The sequence below is a fragment of the Hyperolius riggenbachi genome, chromosome 6, assembly GCF_040937935.1.
Source record: "Hyperolius riggenbachi isolate aHypRig1 chromosome 6, aHypRig1.pri, whole genome shotgun sequence".
NCBI lineage: Eukaryota > Metazoa > Chordata > Amphibia > Anura > Hyperoliidae > Hyperolius > Hyperolius riggenbachi.
The window spans coordinates 194033108-194052039 of NC_090651.1; the positions used below are offsets into that span (position 1 = coordinate 194033108).

Below are 18932 nucleotides of genomic sequence, written 5' to 3' on the forward strand. Positions count from 1 at the left end.
CAGGGAAGAACAGATGTAAATAATGCACTGGCGAATTGATAAGGGGGGGGTCTGAGGGCAATCTGAGCGTGTAGGCGGGTGATTGGGTGCCCGCAAGGGGCAGATTAGGGTCTGATCTGATGGGTAACAGTGACAGGTGGTGAAAGGGGGTGATTGATGGGTGATTGATGGGTAATTCGTGGGTGTTTAGGGTAGAGAACAGATGTAAACAATGCACTTGGGAGGTGATCTGACGTCGGATCTGCGGGCGATCTATTGGTGTGGGTGGGTGATCAGATTGCCAGCAAAGGGGCAGGTTAGGGGCTGATTGATGGGTGGCAGTGACAGGGGGTGATTGATGGGTGATTGACAGGTGATCAGTGGGTTATTATAGGGGGGATAGAGGCATACGGTACACAGGGGGGGGGGGGTCTGGGGAGAATCTGAGGGGTGGGGGGTGATCAGGAGGGAGCAGGGGGCAGTTTAGGGAACAAAAAAATAGTGTTGACAGATAGTGACAGGGAGTGATTGATGGGTGATTAGGGGGGTGATTGGGTGCAAACAGGGGTCTGGGGGGTGGGCAGGGGGGGTCTGAGGGGTGCTGTGGGCGATCAGGGGGCAGGGGGGGGGGATCAGTGTGCTTGGGTGCAGACTAGGGTGGCTGCAGCCTGCCCTGGTGGTCCCTCGGACACTGGGACCACCAGGGCAGGAGGCAGCCTGTATAATAGGCTTTGTATACATTACAAAGCCTATTATACTCACGGATCAGCGGAGATTTCTATTCCTCCACCCGCCGGCGCTGCTAAGTGGCCGGCGAGCTGGAGGCTAAATCCCCGGCCATCGATCCCCGGTGGTGGATCGCATCACGGATGACCGCCGCCAATTGTACATGCGGCGGTCCTTGCGGGATCCACTTTCCGGCCGCCCCTGTGCAGTGGGCGGTCGGTAAGTGGTTAAAGTTTCAAAAACTTGCAAAGAAATCTTCTACAGTACAGTTAGTCATTAAAGGTATCACCTAAACAACTTTTGTTGTTATCTCTTCGGACAATTATAATAGTCTAAGGCTAAGTTGACACTATGGCCCATATCCTATTAACTTTCCTCCTGAGTTTTCTCCAGTTAGTCATTTACAAACCTTAACTATAAAATACTTTCTACCAAGCAAGAAAATACTCAAAATAAGAATATATAATTTTTTTAGTACTTTTTTTAATTGCTAAGTGCTGCAAAGCTAAAGTTCTGCAAAGTTAAATCAGGTCCCTTGTCTATTAACATTTTCTTTTGAATTTTCACCCAAGAAATAATGTTTCATTTTATCAAAAAATAAACTTTTCAGCATTTAGCAATTCAAAAAGTACTAATAAGTAGGTACAAAACTAATATCACTGTATGATATTATGATGAAGAAAGACATGCGCACCATCCGTCCATGGATATGCATATTTATTGCTTCATCCTGTGCAGGTTGTTAAACAAAGTTGGAGACAAACCAGTCATTGCTTGTGCGGCAAGGTTACTGAAGCAGCAGTGGGAGTGGAGGCGGGAGTGGCGGGCACTGTTCGGGCGAGCGATGGCCGTTTCGCATCCTCCTGGATGCTTGGTCACTCTGCGTTCCCCCACTAAGAACCAGATGCGGACATCCGGCATAAGACAGGTGAAAGTCCTGCCCCTTTTGGGTGTCGGATCTGTATAATTGGAGGCGAGTGACATGAAGAGGGTGGGCGTCTCAGTCCAGTACGGAAACTCAGGAGGCTCCTAAAGGGAACATAGTTGGCATACTACACATGCAAATCCTGCAAATCCTATGCAGATCATATAGAGTACATTTAAAATTAAAGACAAACCCAATATGAACCCTAAAACAGAGCTACCTGCTAGCACACTGGATCCACTATGCCAAGTGATGCCCAAATTTCAGCAACACTTTTTCATACAAGACTAGGGGCACCGCCAATTACAAGATAGTGTATGTGAATAAGTGAAAATGGTGATAAAAATAATTCCATCACCTACTGTTTATAAAAACATCATGGGAATTATTTTTGAGTTAAGTTAAACCAAATATAAACCGGAATTTGAAATACACATTTTTTTTAAAATATAATTAGTTGCAATGCATTGCCCACCACCCTAACACACCCCAATTAACCTGTGTCTCAAACTGGATGCATTGGGTGTCCAGGATGAGATTCAAAATTCTGACATAAATTTTAGACCTGGAATAAAAAACGCTCTACCTATTCTGTACCGGACAGAACTGGATAGGGACAGAAGCAATATTCATATTTGTATAATACTATAGGTTGGAACCACTAAATTCAATGATCCCTTATGACCCTCCATATGTCCAATGCAGAAAAAGGGGGACATTTGAGGAAATGAAATCCTGGCATACAATCCATCCACTAGAATGGGGAAGACACATCTCCATTTAATTAGTGATGTCATGGGAGGGGGGGGGGGGTGCATCTGAATGAAAAACCAATCACATCATCTTAATACAAGAGTACATATTGAAACAAGGACAGGAACAATAAACTCTTCCTCTCGCTGAGGCCCCGTTTACACTTAATCAGTTACTCTCAGTTATAACTGAAAGGACAACTGATTTTTAAAGAAATGCCCATGTTTTCCTATGGCACAGTTCACATTTAACACGTTTTAACTGAAATACTTTTCATAATGCACTGCTATGGAGAAGAAAAAAAGCGTACCAACTGATTAAGTGTAAACGGGGCCTAAAGGTCCAACATGCAATATAGTTCAATTTTATAATTTAAACCTAACGGGCCCATAGCCTCTGTTTGTAGGGTCAGCAAAATCTCTCTCCTGAGGAGCATCGTGTGTCTGTCTCCTCCGCTCCTTGGAATCTCTACGTTTTCCAAGTCCTGCATATCTTATTCCTTTTGCTGATCCTTCATGTGCTTCCCTCATATGGGTAATGAACCGTGTGCACCCCTTTCCAGTCTTTACAGATCCTATATGTTCACAAACTCTAGTTTTCAATGATCTGGTGGTTTGTCCTATGTAGAAACGTCTACAAGGACAGAGGAGGACATAGACCACATTCTGTCTGACAAGTTATGAACCTTTTAATTTGTATCAACTCCTTCCCCACCTGTATGCATTTCTGCCTTATACGGCAGGGCAACATTTACAGTGGCTACAACTATATAATTTCCCTTGGATAAGGACCTATTTAGCCACATCTTGGGCCTTGGTGAAATAAATTCACTACTCATCAAGGGGGCGTGGCTAGCGTGGGCATTTGAGAATACGTGCTAACTGTGGCTTCTCTGCCAGGCTATATGAATCCTGCCTAATCCTCTGCTGCCGGTGTACTTGTCCCTGTTTCAAGCTGGTGACACTCTCCCGACACTCAGGGCCCAAAAGCTAAGGACAAAGACAAGGACAAGGTGGTGGACCCGCTTGAAAAATTCCACCAGCAGATCCAAGATGGCGCCCAATCAGATGCAGAAGATCCGACTAACGCGGATACAGCTCAAATCCTGAAGGCAATCACTACCCTCAACGCTTCCCTCACGGAGACCCTGACATTGAAAGTGGACGAGGTGAAATCTGACCTTTGGCTCCTGCGGGCTGATCTTGGTGACCTTTGAGAACAAGTGCAGGAGATTGAGATGTGGATCTGGGCACTTGTGGACGATACAAGACAGCTACCACAGGTGATGCGTGGTACGCAAGTCACAGATCAGGTCAGTTATTGCACGCCAAGAGGACAAAGAAAATTGCCTAAGGCAAAATAACATTAGGCTGGTCAAACTCCCTGAGCATGCTGAGGGGAATGATGCTGAGGGCTTTTTGGAGCAGCTCCTCATAAATCACTTTGGGAGAGATGTTTTCACTGCAAGTTTCTCTGTGGAGAGAGCTCATCATATCCCCATAAAGCTGCTTCCTGCTGGGGCCCAGCCGCATACTTTTATTGGAAGGCTGCTACACTTTAAAGATCATAATCTCGCAAAAAGGAGTTGGATAATGTCTCGATATCCGTTTTCCCGGATTTCGCGTGGAAACCCAGAAACAGCGTGCCACGTTTGCTGAGGTGAAACGCAAGCTAAAACACCAAAATCTACAATATGCTATGTTGTTCCCTGCATTGTTACGTGTGATTGCTGATGGCAAAACTTTGTTTTTTTAATACTGCTGCTCAGGCCTCATCCTGGTTGGAGACAAGGCCGCCATCTTCTCCACTGTGCAATGCTTGACAGTTTCCCTGTGATCATTGTGGTACACTCTCAACATCTTAAAGGGATACTGTAGGGGGGTCGGGGGAAAATGAGCTGAACTTACCCGGGGCTTCTAATGGTCCCCCGCAGACATCCTGTGTTGGCGCAGCCACTCACCGATGCTCCGGCCCCGCCTCCAGTTCACTTCTGGAATTTCTGACTTTAAAGTGAATGTTTTCCGATTCTAAAAACAAAAAGTTGGATACTCACCTAAGGAGAGAGAAGGCTCGGTCCTAATGAGCCTTCCCTCTCCTCTCCCGGTGCCCGGTCCCGCGCAGGATCCCCTGTGGCAGTATTCGACCAGTTTGGTCAATTACTGCCACTTTCGCATGCCTTCGGGAGCTTTCGGAAGCCTTCGGGAGCTTTCGGAAGCCTTCGGGAGCACTCGGGCTCCCGATGACGTGGCCGCTCCATACTACGCATGCGCAGGCGGCCTCTATGACGCGCTCGCGCGTACGTAGTATGGAGCGGCCCGTCTTCGGAAGCCCGAGTGCTCCCGAAGTCCCTGCGGCGGCGGACGCGAACGGGGGAGCCAGCGCAGCACCGAGGGCACCGAGGGTACCCATTGGCTTTAAAGTCAGAAAACCACTGCGCCTGCACACCCGTGTCCTCGCTCCCGCTGATGTCACCAGGAGTGTACTGCGCAGACACAGACCATACTGGGCCACGCAACAGAATGTGGGCGTGGTCATGGGTGGGGCCAAATATACATGATTTTAATATTGCTGTGAAAGGTCTGCCAGGGAAGTTTGAGCTCTGCCATAGTGTTTCCCTCCCTTCCCGCAAAATACATGTAATCTTACAGCATTTCACCAAAAATCCACGTAATCTGGCAGAGGTTCTTCCAAAATACAGATAATATGGCAGTGGTTCCCAAAAAATAGATGTAATCTGGCAGCAGCGATTCCCCCAACATACACATAATCTGGCAGCAGTTCCCCAAAATACATTTAATCTGACAGCAGTGGTTCCCCAAAAATAGGTAGCCCCAGGTCTATAGGTGTCCCCAGAATAGGTGGCCAGGGGTATAGATGTCCCCAGAACAGGTAGCCAGGGGGAGAGATGTCCCCAGAACAGGTAGCCAGGGGTATATGTGCCCAGTATATGTAGGCAGGGGCACAGGGCCGGTTCTAGACTGGCACATATGAGGGGGCAGTCAAATGGGTAGGGGGCAACATGTTCGAGGAAATTTGCGGCGACTAAAGTGGGCATGGCAAGTAAAAGCACATAATGAGAGACAGTGTTTCACCAGTAAATGCACATAAGAGACCGCCTTTCACCAGTAAATGCAGGTAATGACAGACAGCTTTTCACCAGTGAATGCACGTAATGAGAGACAGCTTTTCACCAGTAAATGCACGTAATGAGAGACAGCTTTTCACCAGTAAATGCACGTAATGAGAGACAGCTTTTCACCAGTAAATGCACATAATAAGAGACAGCTTTGCACCAGTAAATGCACATAATAAGAGACAGCATTTCACCAGTAAATGCACATAATAAGAGACAGCTAGATGTAGCCAGGGGTATATGTGCCCAGTAGATGTAGCCAGGGGTATATGTGCCCAGTAGATGTAGCCAGGGGTATATGTGCCCAGTAGATGTAGCCAGAGGTATATATGTGCCCAGTAGATGTAGCCAGAGGTATATGTCCCCAGTAGATGTAGCCAGGGTTATATGTGCCCAGTAGATGTAGCCAGGGTTATATGTGCCCAGTAGATGTAGCCAGATGTATATGTGCCCAGTAGATGTAGCCAGATGTATATGTGCCCAGTAGATGTAGCCAGGGGGTATATGTGCCCAGTAGATGTAGCCAGATGTATATGTGCCCAATGCCCATGGGTAGCCAGGTGACCTGGCCCCAAAGCAGGAGGGGAGCAGCTCGCTCTCCTCTCCTGAACTAATGCAATGTCAGGTTTTGGATAGGCACACCTTGCCGTGTTTCTGTAGTCGGGTGCTCAGCCTTGATGCAGAAGCGGCATCAGTCCAATACAAGCAATTCAAGGTCGGCTGGCACACCAGTTCAAAGTTCCAAGCAGTTTTATTGTATGCAGAACATGACAATTGTTTCGGGGCCACGGAGGGTCCCCTTCATCAGATACTAAGTGACGAGTGGCAGGCGGCAGCGAGCGGAACTTACCTGCGTCTTCTCTCGTCGCCGGCGCGGGATGATTTGCCGCTACTCTAGTCTGGTCCAGACCAGAGCAGCAGAACTTCCGCCGCAGGAGCGAGACGGAAGGTAAGTCCCGCCCGCTGCCAAGCGCCACTGCCAGTCACTTAGGAGGGGGACAGTCAGCGAGGGAGGGAGAGCACAAAGGTGAGAGAAGGGGGGGGAGGAGATTGCCCCCCTTCTCCACCGCTGCCCACAGCTCTTCCTCCACTGCGCTACTGTCCTGCAACAGAGCGGGCGGCCGATTGGCCGCCCTTTTACGGACGCTGCTGAATTCCTTACGGAATTCACGGGCAGCTTAATTTGTATCTAAAATTACGGGCTGCCCGTAAATTTACGGGCGGTTGGCAACACTGATCCCTTTAAGTACACAGCGCTATTGCACTGGAACTTCATTTATATTGGTCTATGCCCTTAAAACTATCTCTGCTGGTCATCTCTTCAACACTTTATACAGCAAGAGCTTGCAATGAGTGCTCAATGACTTCAAAACTTAACAGGGATCGTCTAGAGTATGCTGAGCACCGGGAGAGGGAACGCAAGCCACGTCCCATGCCCGCTGCTCAGCCCACAGGCCCCACTCTCCCACCGCTCCCGCTTATGAGTCTTAATATCCCCCCACCCCCATATAGGTTCCCACCCTTCCCACCACCGCCCTTTTTACCCCCCACACCCAAGGCACCGACACCATCCACTATACTCCCCCCACCACCTATGCATACACTGCAAGCCTCACACATAGTTCCCCCACCACACCCTAACACTTTACCCAAGCCCACCCCTTTCACGGGTGTGGCCCCACATCCAAATAGTTTCGATCTCACAAAAAAAAACACAGCAGCTACAAAAGCCCAACGCACCAAAATCAACAAGAAAACATCTATCACCTCCACCCCCCGTACTGGGGCAGGCAATAATACTAACAAAGACCAGACCATTATCAAATTTAACTTTATTCCAAATGGACCTCCGGCTATATTTCTTAAGACCAAAAGAGGTTGAATAGTGTTGCGCCGACACCAATTGCTGCTAGTGCTGTTAAAGGGATCCCACTTCCTCGTCTTGGTTAAAATACAATGAATGAACTAACAGACTGCGCTAATATTAAATCTTTATTATAAATATATGATTAATTAGTTAGGAAGATTCTCCCTCAATAAAATAAAAAGTCCATAAAAACAAAAATAAAAACTATAGAATAAAAATTAAAATTTCAAAAAGGGAGGCGTTCCTCCCGAAACGTCAGCAGTGGCTGCAATAGTGACGTCACATACTAGAGGGGAAGGAGGCGTGGTGAAGCTACGCGGCTGCTAGCACCGCAAGGAAGTACGGAAGTTCCATCTTCGATCAGGCGCCTCAGCTTACAACCATCTCTGCAACCCAGAGAGCCGGGCTAAACAGCTAACCAGCCCGACGTTACTCTCCGTCCAGTCTCTCTCACCCTGCCGCCGGCCGGGGCGGGTGAGATCGAGCGGCTCCCGGAATATCACTCCATTGCCTCTGCACAGTTCAAGACGGGTGAGACATATACCACGCACACTGTGTATATATATTTTCACGTCACATCAGTAATGAGTTACCCACATTGGGATATCTGAACACTCTCCAGCAAGAGACGATTACCTATAGGATATAATCCTTGGACCTACAGCCAGTCAATTACTGTGACTCTTCAGTGTATAGTGAAAACTATCCTGCAGCTTGCACCTCATTTTTCCCATTGGATTCACGTATTTTAATTTTTATTCTATAGTTTTTATTTTTGTTTTTATGGACTTTTTATTTTATTGAGGGAGAATCTTCCTAACTAATCAATCATATATTTATAATAAAGATTTAATATTAGCGCAGTCTGTTAGTTCATTCATTGTATTTCTTAAGACCACTCAGGACACTAACACCACCAATTCCAAAGCTACTCCCACATTACCATGCGCCATCACCTCGGATTCACCTGTCCAAGCCTCCCAAATCAGTATTTGCCACACGGACCCCGACTCTCCAGACTATACAGTACACCCCACCCCACTAAACCCGACCAATCTAAACCCCATTCCGCCCCAGGATAAGAATACCACTAGTCCACACAAACTCCAAACAGACACAAAAACCTTTTTTCAACCTACTAACGACAACCCCACCTCCAGCAGTGAATCAGCTAACCTCACCCTTTCCCCCTCTTTTTTAGAACTTCCTTCAGCACTATCACAAAACATTCTCTCCACCCAATTACCAAGCCCACGTTCAGAGAAAGTTTTTTTCCATCTCACCAACAAAGCCAAACGACCACTACCAGACACAGAAAAAGAGGAAGTAGAGGGAAAAGGAAAAAGAAAAACCATGACCACACCCCTCCCCCCCCCACGAACAAGAACAGATGCATCTTTAATCTACAGTATCTGACCATATTCTTAGTGCCCATGAGACCACCCTCCTGGAAAAAGGCTTATCCTTCTGCCCTACTAGTCAAGTAAACACATTCAAACTTTCCTCAGATCTTAACAGTTATATCCGCAAACTAACACTCAAAAGACACTATGCCATCAAAAACCTAAAACCCACCGAGGACAATGGCCCAACCTCCCTTATCATCACCGACAATGACACTTTACCCAACGTTACCATTTCTCACTCTGAAGTCAATACAGAAAAATACATTACTACTCAGTTAAAAGGGAGTTCACGCTTTTATCCAGCAGCATCTAAGGGCTGCTTCATCGATACCTTTTATTCCCTAGTTCTCAAAGACCTACAAACATTACATAACGACTTACCCACCCCCAAATCCAACCTTAATCACCGTGAATCCCAGGCCCTCAAAAACATACAGAAAAACCATAACTTGATTATAAAACCTGCAGATAAGGGGGAGGCATCGTTATACTTAACCACTCAGATTACCTAGAGGAAGCAGCCAGGCTCCTTGACAATCCCAAACATTATGAAACTGAACTCTTATCAATAATGCCTTCCTGTCTAACATCATCACCAAAAATGAAATGAACTTTATTATTAACACTCAACCAAATTACCCCATATTCTGCTATCTACCAAAAATACATAGAAACTTACAGAAACCACCCAGCAGACCTATTATCTCAGGTATCAACTCCATCACCAGCAACCTTTCCAAATTTCTGGACCAACACTTACAGCTACACGTACAGTCCCTCCCCTCCTTCCTTATGGATTCACAACAACTCATGCTACTCCTACGGGACATCGCGTGGCAGCCGGATTACGTCTGGCTGACATGCAATGTCACTTCTCTCTATACAAATATCCCTCATTCTTTCGCCCTTCAAGCATTACAACATTACCTAGCCACTAACCCATCCATACCACCTGCACAACAAAACTTCCTCCTACAATGCACAGAATTCATCTTAACCAACAACATATTTACGTTTAACGAGAAAATTTACCATCAGACGAGCGGGACCACGATGGGGAGCTTCGTCCCCTTGTATGCTAATCTTACAATGGGACTCCTGGAACTAATCAAACTATCCACACACACCATCTATTTTTCAACAACATTGTACTATATAAGCGGTATATCGATGACCTTATTTTCATTTGGAAAGGCGACACTATACTCATCCCACAATTTGTCAGTTACCTTAACTCGAATACAGCAGGACTCCAATTCACACACCACCACCACGTTTCCTCCATTGAATTTCTCGATCTCACTTTATACATAGAATCGAATCACATTATGACAAAAACATACTTCAAACCAGTCGATGCAAACAACTACATACATTTCAATAGCTTTCACCACCACCCTAGGATTACTAACACCCCCTACAGTCAATACTGAAGAATACATAAGAACTGCACGGACCAATCACAATTTGACATTCAATCCGAGATCCTTACCAAAAAATTCACAGACCGCCATTACCCCAAAAAACTCATCAAAGATGCAAGATACAGAGCCAAACATCCTAACCCTCCTACCACTACCAAACAACCTACTAATACTACATGCCCACCCAGATTCATCACTTGTTACAATGCCCAACATCTGTCCATCCGCAATATCCTAAAAAAACGATTGGACATCCTTATGCAAGACCCCTATCTACGTCCTATATTACCCACAACACCATCAATTACATACAGGAGAGCACCAAATCTCCGCAATCTCTTAGCGCCAAGCAAACTACGTACACCAAACCAACCCACCATGCTGCAAACACAGGAGCCTGGTTGTCTCTCCTGCAACAAAAAAAAGTTGCACAGCCTGTCAATTTATCAACACCTGCACATTCTTTGTCTCCTCCAGTACCGGTATTCAATATCCCATAAAAAAACGCCTCACCTGCGAATCTAAATTTGTCATTTACCTCATCTCATGCCCCTGTCGACTCCAGTACGTGGGGAGGACTACACAGTTGGCCCGCAGCAGAATCGGACAACACAAAAGAAACATCACTAAAAAATTCCCCCTTCATAGCATATCACTGCACTTCTGCACTCACCACGCCAACAACCCACAATTCCTCAACATTACACTAATTGACTCAATTGATGCAAGTTCGTCAAATGCATTCGAACAACTTAAAAAATATGAAATGTTCTGGATACAAACTATAAGAACCCTCACCCCTGAGGGTCTGAATGAAGTTCTGGAAAAAAAAAATTACCAAAATACCTCCTATACAGTTTTTCTTTTATCTTGGCCTTCTTTTATCTTATCTTCTCTGTCTTGCTTTATGACTTTTTTTATTTTATTTTATTTGTCCCAATAAGTTTTAGTGTAACATCGTCCAGTTTTACAACAACACCTCTGGCTTGATCATCATTTTACATATTTTTAAGTCAAAAAGTGTAATTTGGTTTGATTGTTATGTGCTTTTTACCCGTTGCTATAATTGTCCAGGACTATTAAGTTGATCGATATTTGTTTATTACTGTTATGACTTTTTATGGTTTCTATTAGGTTTCTACTATGTTTTTATTAATTTTCATGCGTCTCTTAAAGAGACTCCGTAACAAAAATTGCATCCTGTTTTTTATCATCCTACAAGTTCCAAAAGCTATTCTAATGTGTTCTGGCTAACTGCAGCACTTTCTACTATGACAGTCTCTGTAATAAATCAAAAAAATTTCCCCTGTCAGACTTGTCGGCCTGTGTCTGGAAGGCTGCCAAGTTCTTCAGTGTTGTGGTTCTGCTATGAACTCACCCTTCCTGGCCCCTCTATGCAGACTGCCTGTGTATTATTTAGATAAGAGAGAAGAGAGAAGCTGCTCTAATCAGCTGGATAAATCGTCCTCTGAGCTGGCTGGGCTTTCACATAGTGAGGAATTACAAACAAGGGCAAAGCTGTTTGCAGGAAGAAAAGAGCAGCCTGAAACTTCAGTGCATGGGGGAAAGAAACACACAAATGATCTCTTGAGATTCAAAAGGAAGGCTGTATACAGCCTGCTTGTGTATGGATGTATTTTCTATGTGTGGACATACTGTACATCAACCTACTTCCTGTTTTGGTGGCCATTTTGTTTGTTTACAAACAAACTTTTTAAAACTGTTTTTAACCACTTTTAATGCGGCGAGGAGCGGCGAAATTGTGACAGAGGGTAATAGGAGATGTCCCGTAACGCACTGGTATATTTACTTTTGAGCGATTTTAACAATACAGATTCTCTTTAAATGTCTGTTTATGCTTGTGTCTTAGGACCTGGTCATAACTTTTTGGTCCACTAGATGGCAGCTAAATACTTTTACACATCAATCCCTCTGTCAAATATACTAATTATATTCCCACTGGAATAGTAATCATTATATTTTGCATATTCTCTTTTTTTACTTAGTTCATTCTTTTGCCCATTTACAACATGGGCTCTCTTACAGCATCCAAACACCACTGAGCCCTGGCCGGGATTCAAACCCTGGTCTCCCATGTCAGAGGCAATGCACTTAACCAGTACTCTATTAAGCCAGTACTCAATTCAGCTGCACATTTGGTCACCATGATACCTGTATCCGCCCCTCCCCAACTACCCAACACACTGAACACAGGTGGCGAGAGCCCATTGGCTACTCGCAAGCCCGCCCTAACCCCACCCACCCTTCCCAAAACCCCACCCACCCTTCCCAAAAACCCAATTCACTGAACACAGATGGCGAGAGCCCATTGGCTGCTCGCACACTCGCCCTTACCCCGCCCATATAACACCTCCCACACATCTAATTGGCCCTATTAGCAAGTACCTGTATATATAAAGAGTTGAGCGTCCTCACCACTTCACTGAGGCGCTACACCTGCTATTGCCAAAATTCTGGTGAGTTCTTTATGTTATTTTATTTGCACACTTTACCTTATATTTCTGGCCCCCTGTTCTCTTCTCAATGCCATTACCCATTACACTTGCTGACATATAGCCTTTTTCATTACTAATACCACTCAATGCAAATCGGTGTAAAAAAAAAACCCATAGCCCATTACTATCACGGCACCATAGCCTCTACCCCCTATTGTTTACTTGTACACCCAACTTTTTATGCCATCTCCACAAAGCAATTTTTCATATGGTATGCTTTATGATATGCAATATATTGATATGCAAATTTGTAACTGAAGAATTTACCATAGCATAATGTACTGTCTCTTGTCTACAGTTTAGTCCCCACGTGTAGCGCCTGATGAAGCGCGCTTGGCCTGCGAAACGCGTTGCACTGCACTTTTTGGGGTACTATATAATGAATGCGATTGCTACCATTCAGACAGGCTTTCGTGTCTGCTTTATGGAGGTAAGTCCACCACTTCCTCCAAGCAAATTTTAAAGGTTTTCTCCATTTTTATCCTGCTGGCGCCTCTGTTCTCCTACTGCTATGCTATATTCTGCGATCATCATAGAAAAAGCCAGCATAAAGACTGAGGCCTGTTTGTTGAAATGGGAGAGAGATATTGGGACAGATCTCTAATGACGAATGGGAGGAGATGTTGGATACAGTACCTAGAGTGGCTCCATAAGGCACCTGACCGACTCTTATACTTGTATGTTATTCACTGTGCATACCTCACCCCAGTAGGGCTAGCCAAATTTAGACCAGGAGTATCGTCTAATTGCCCTAAATGCTTCGTAGAGTTAGGCACTTTTTCTCATATGATGTAGTCCTGTCCACTAGTTAACACTTCCTGGACCCAGATTGTACAATTTTTAAACGACTACACAAGGTGCCCGATCACTAATGACCTTAAAGCTCTCTTCCTGTCACGGTCAGTTACCTGTCCAGGCGAGGCGGCTGGCACGCACGGATGTCGGCAGGCGTCCGGGGGCATCTCGTCTGGTCTCCGTAATTGGTGGCCTGGCGCTGTGCGTTCACGCGTGCCGCGTCGCGCAAGCGATGGCGCCGGAAGGCGTTGCTGTGAGTGCCGCGTGCACGCGCGCGCGTAAGGGGCGTCTGTTTGTACATGCTGCTCTGACGTAGGTGTTGCGTGACGCCGTGCGCATCTGCGCACGCGCGTCGTACGTTGCGCTGGGCGTGCCCAAACGGCCTATTTAAGCCTGGAGAGCACCACTCTCTGGTTGCTGTAGTATTGCAGCAAGTTCTGTGAGTGTGTGTGTTCCCGTGTACTGACTAAGCTCTGCCCTGATCTGATGTTACCGAACCTGGCTTGTCTGACTACCCGCTCCGTTGCCGACCTCTGCCAAGTACGACTATCCTCTCTGTTGCCGACCACTGCCTGTCTGATTACCTGCTCCGTTGCCGACCTCTGCCAAGTATGACTATCCTCTCTGTTGCCGACCACTGTCTGTTTGAGTACCCGCTTTGCTGCCAGACCTGTGCCCGTTCCTGGATCCACTTCAGTCCTCAAGTCTACCTGGTGTTTGAGTCATTGCAGTACCAGACTCAGCCTGTGGGAGCGCTACAGTGACTTCCTGCAAGCGCTCCTGCCCCGTGCCAACTGGAGATTCCTGTTTCCACTCCAGGGTTTCCAGTTGGTAAGTTGCAAGAGTTGCTACCTCCAACACATCGGTCTCCAACCCCCAAGGTACCTTACACTTCCTAAATATTTTTCCGGACGCGATATCTGGTAAATATCTAAAACAATTTAGGTCTGAGGTCGTGCATGTACATTAGCTTGTAAGCTCTTAGCTAAACACTGGAACTCAGTAACGGTACCTACATGCACTGAGTGGGTCAGGTTCGTAAATCAGGTACTCCCTCTTCGTAGAGCGGTATATCAGCGCAGAGGCGCAGAAGTTAAATTGAACAGGATTTGGTCTGGATGGTCGAACTCTAAGAACGAAAATATAAATTGATATATATTAATGGATTCTATGTCTATTTAGATGCTTATTTATGTATATTTTGGATCTAGGCACTTGACTTATGATAGCAGATAAGGTTTTGGATGTCAACAATTTCTTGGGCTGTTTTGGTGTTAAAATTATGTTAGCATTGTAACATTTACATAACAAAGCGGGTTAGGTATATGTTCTTTTATAACTCTGCATGCTATTTTTTACACAATAAACAGGACTTGCTTTAAAGAGACTCTGTAACAAAAATTTCACCCTGTTTTCTACCATCCTACAAGTTCCTAAACCTATTCTAATGTGCTCTGGTTTACTGCAGCACTTTCTACTATCACCATCTCTGTAATAAATCAATGCATCTTTCCCCTGTCGGACTTGTCGCCCTGTGTCTGGAAGGCTGCCAACTCTTCAGTGTTGATCTGCTATGCACGCCCCCTCCAGGCCCCTCTATGCACACACCCGTGTGTGTGTGTGTGTGTTATTTACGTTAGCCAGCTTTTCTCTGCTCGCTTATCTTTTACAAGCTGGATAAATCCTCTGTTGTGAAAGGAGTCACATGCTGAGGAATTACAGACACGGGCAGAGCTGTCTGCAGGAAGAAACAATCAGCCTGTAACTCTTCAGTGGGTGAGAGCTGCAGGGGGAAAGAAACACACAAATGATCTCTTGAGATTCAAAAGGAAATCTGTATACAGCCTGTTTGAGTATGGATGTATTTTCTATGTGTGGACATACTGTACATCAACCTACTTCCTGTTTTGGTGGCCATTTTGTTTGTTTATAAACAAACTTTTTAGAACTGTTTTTGACTACTTTTAATGCGGTGGGAAGCGACGAAATTGTGACAGAGGGGAATAGGAGATGTCCCCTTACGCACTGGTATGTTTACTTTTGTGTGATTTTAACAATACACTCTCTTTAAAAAAAAAAAATCTCTACTCATCTGCATATTTCCCAAAATCGGAACTTTCCTGAATGTGACCCGAGGGGGATCTCCTACCAGGGGAGCCAGGTCCGGATCTCTGTTTATTATAGGCCAGTGTGTGTATATCACTTTTATAATTTGTCCTGCCAGGTGTGAAAAATCGAATGTAAAGGAAATTCTATTTTTGTCTTCCTTTGCTTTTTTTGTTAGGAAAGAGCAAACAAAATCTATCCTGTTTGGTGGACCTGCTCCTGGCCTTCTCCAACATAAGGGGATCGTAACCTCTTTTCAAAAATCTATCTGTAAGTTTGTTTGCTTGCTCTAGTCACCTTCCAAGGTGTTATTTCTCTTTAATATTAAATATTGACCCATAAGGAATAGACTCTATTACATGCCTTGGATGGAAACTATTGGCATGTAGTATGGAATTCGTGGCTGTGGTCTGTCTGTACCCTTGACTGCAGTTTTCCATTTTTAATTGTTAATTTTAGGTCCACAAATGTCACTTCTGCCTCTCTCAATTCTGATGTAAATTGCATATTTACTCTGTTATCATTCAAATACTAAATAGTAATGATTGAACAGTATGGTGGTATTTGGCATTTGGGGGGTTTAAGTTAATTAGTGGTTATTGGGGAGGAGGATGGGTGCTATAATTGTTAATAGTTATAGTAGGAGTGGGTCCTGTATTATAATAAAAAGGTAATGTAGAAACATGTGGTATGGATTAATTAAATATAATGATTATGGTGGAACTGGGGTATAGATTAGGAGTGGGTCCTGTATTAGCATAAGAAGGTTGTATGTTCAGATAATGATGTCATTATGCTAGTAGATATCGCTGTAATGGTGAATGACAGTGGCAGCACTGTGGGCGATGACATATGGAGCGCCCACGTCATGATGGGGAGTGACAGCGATAGCCACTGTGAGCGGCGATGGCCGGAGCGGGGCAGAGCGCTTACCTCACGTGAGGGGAGTATATATGTGGCTGGCGTACTAGCAACACTAGCCCCTGATGAGTCGTAACGACGAAAAGGGCGGAGCCAGTACGCCTGTCGCACAACGCGGAAGTCTTGGGAATTACTGGAGGCTGGGTGTCGGTCGTAGCGGGACGCCATGGACGGATCTAACGCCAAAACAGATTGGATCCTACAGCTATGCTGCTGTGATACGCCAATTTATTCTTCTGGAGTTTGTAAGTGCATGGAGGGCGCGAGGAGCGCAGTGTGGTTTTAGGTGTAACAGATGTGTTGCGCTATGAATTTTTACTATGTTTTATTGAGGAATAAAGGCCTGTTTTATCGTACTATGGATGTGGATTACTGATGTACCTGGAGATCCACATATTGAGCGAGAATTCCACCTGTTATTGGTGGCTGCAATCTGGTGAGCCCCTCTTGTACTTGGTGGGAATCACGAGTGGACATTTGTTTGTCACCAACTTGGCTGATGTGTGATGTGAAGTTTAACAGTGTCAGCTAAGCAGGTTTACACTATATTAGATTATCTCTACAGGTGTGGAAGTGTGCAGTGGATTGGAAACACATAAGCATTCAAATACTGCATAAGGTTCATAAATTGGTCTTCATTACCAGAGAAATCTCTGAGGATCTTAAAAAAAGAATTGTTGCTCTACATAAAGATGGCCTAGGCTACAGGAAGATTGCCAGCACACTGAAACTGAGCTGCAGCTTGGTGGCCAAGATCATACAGTGGTACCACTCAGAATAGGCCTCGCCAAGAGATTGAGCACATGTACTCAGCGTTGTGTCTTGAGATTTGTGATTACAGCAGTATGAGAAACACTAGGGGGAGGTCCCTGCCCTTGCGAGCTTACAATCAAACCTTAGCCATATAATACTTTCTACCAAGCAAGAAAATACTCAAAATAAGAATATATATTTTTAACTACTTTTTAGTACTTTCTCAATTGCTAAGTGCTGCAAAGTTAACTTAGGTCCCTTATCTATTTACATTTTCTTCTGAATTTTCATCCAGGAGATATTTTTTCAGCACTTAGCAATTAGAAAAAAAGTAGGCACAAAACTACCAAACTTATTTTAAAGGAAACTTGTAGGGAAAAACCTTCCCAATTTGGGTACTTTTACGATATCTGAGCTCCTTAGTACAGATGGAGGCTCCAGGCATAAATGGGCAAGAGTCCTCATTCCCTTCACTCCCTGCTCCTCCAAAATCATCTGGCATGCAGGTGCAACTGCTAGTGATGGGTACTAACTCCATGGAGTAATAAATGCCGCAGAGAGGATCACTGTGTCACCCCTGATACAGTTGGACCTCTTCCATACTTTCAGATAGGGGACCAGGGACACCAGGATCGTGTACGACTCCTTCTACCCTGCCAGTCGTTACTTTCACCTCCTCCCATTGGGTCAACGCTACAGAACCATCCCCTCCAAAACCTCTAGACACCAAAGCACAGTCTTCTATGCATGTCTATTGTTCTTGGCAACTGCTGTTCAACTGTACCACTGCCAATGCCGTGAGTACCACAAATAATTCTGGGTACGACAACCGCTGTTCTTGGCATATAAAGCTGACGATTGTGATGTTTGGATACACAGCAGTGAATCACGGTTCTGCTCCTGCCTGCACACTGCACTTGACACCGTCCTGTTACTGGTTCCCCCAGACACAGTCCTGCACTCCTGCCACATTTACCCACGCTACCACAGGTCACCCGCACTATAAGTCCCTTGGGCCTTGTAATGATGACAGCTGGGCACTCACCAAAAATAAATAGGTTTTAGAGAGAACACTGGGGGGGAATTGGGAATGAGGACTCCTACTCATACACCTGGAGAAAATTAAAAATAAAACCTGAACTGAAAATAAAAAGTCAAAATAACCATACACAGGTCATACTTACCTCCTGTGTAGTCTACTACTCAATGGCCTTGATTCACAAAGCGGTGCAAACTGTTTAGCACGAGTGTGCTTTTCGCGGGCTTTTGCGCGCGCAAAGTGCCGCGAAAAGCACTTCACGTGCTAACTGTTTAGCACACCCGTGCTAAACAGTTTGCACCGCTTTGTGAATCAAGCCCAATCTCTTTCTCCTCTCCTGCGTCCCATTTTCCACTGTGATCAACGAAATTCTCTGTTCTCCATTTTAACGGACAGCTGCTGATATACAGTATAACTGACAGCAACTGGTATATTTCAGTTCTGACAAAAGGGAAGGGATCACTGTAAGAAGAAAATGGTGAGCTTCTGAGAGGAACTGACGGTGAAGTAAGTATGTGATAATCATTTGCAGCTACGTCATATGTTTATTTTAAATAATTTTACTCACTTCAGGTTCCCTTTAAAGAGA

The 18932-nt window shown here is 45.1% G+C and overlaps 1 protein-coding gene across 4 annotated transcripts in view; it reads right to left on the reverse strand.

Annotated features, from left to right (window-relative positions):
• CCDC15 (coiled-coil domain containing 15) overlaps window positions 1-18932 on the reverse strand; it is a 476574-nt gene that overhangs the window by 155252 nt on the left and 302390 nt on the right. The gene's annotated exons all lie outside the window — the stretch shown is intronic.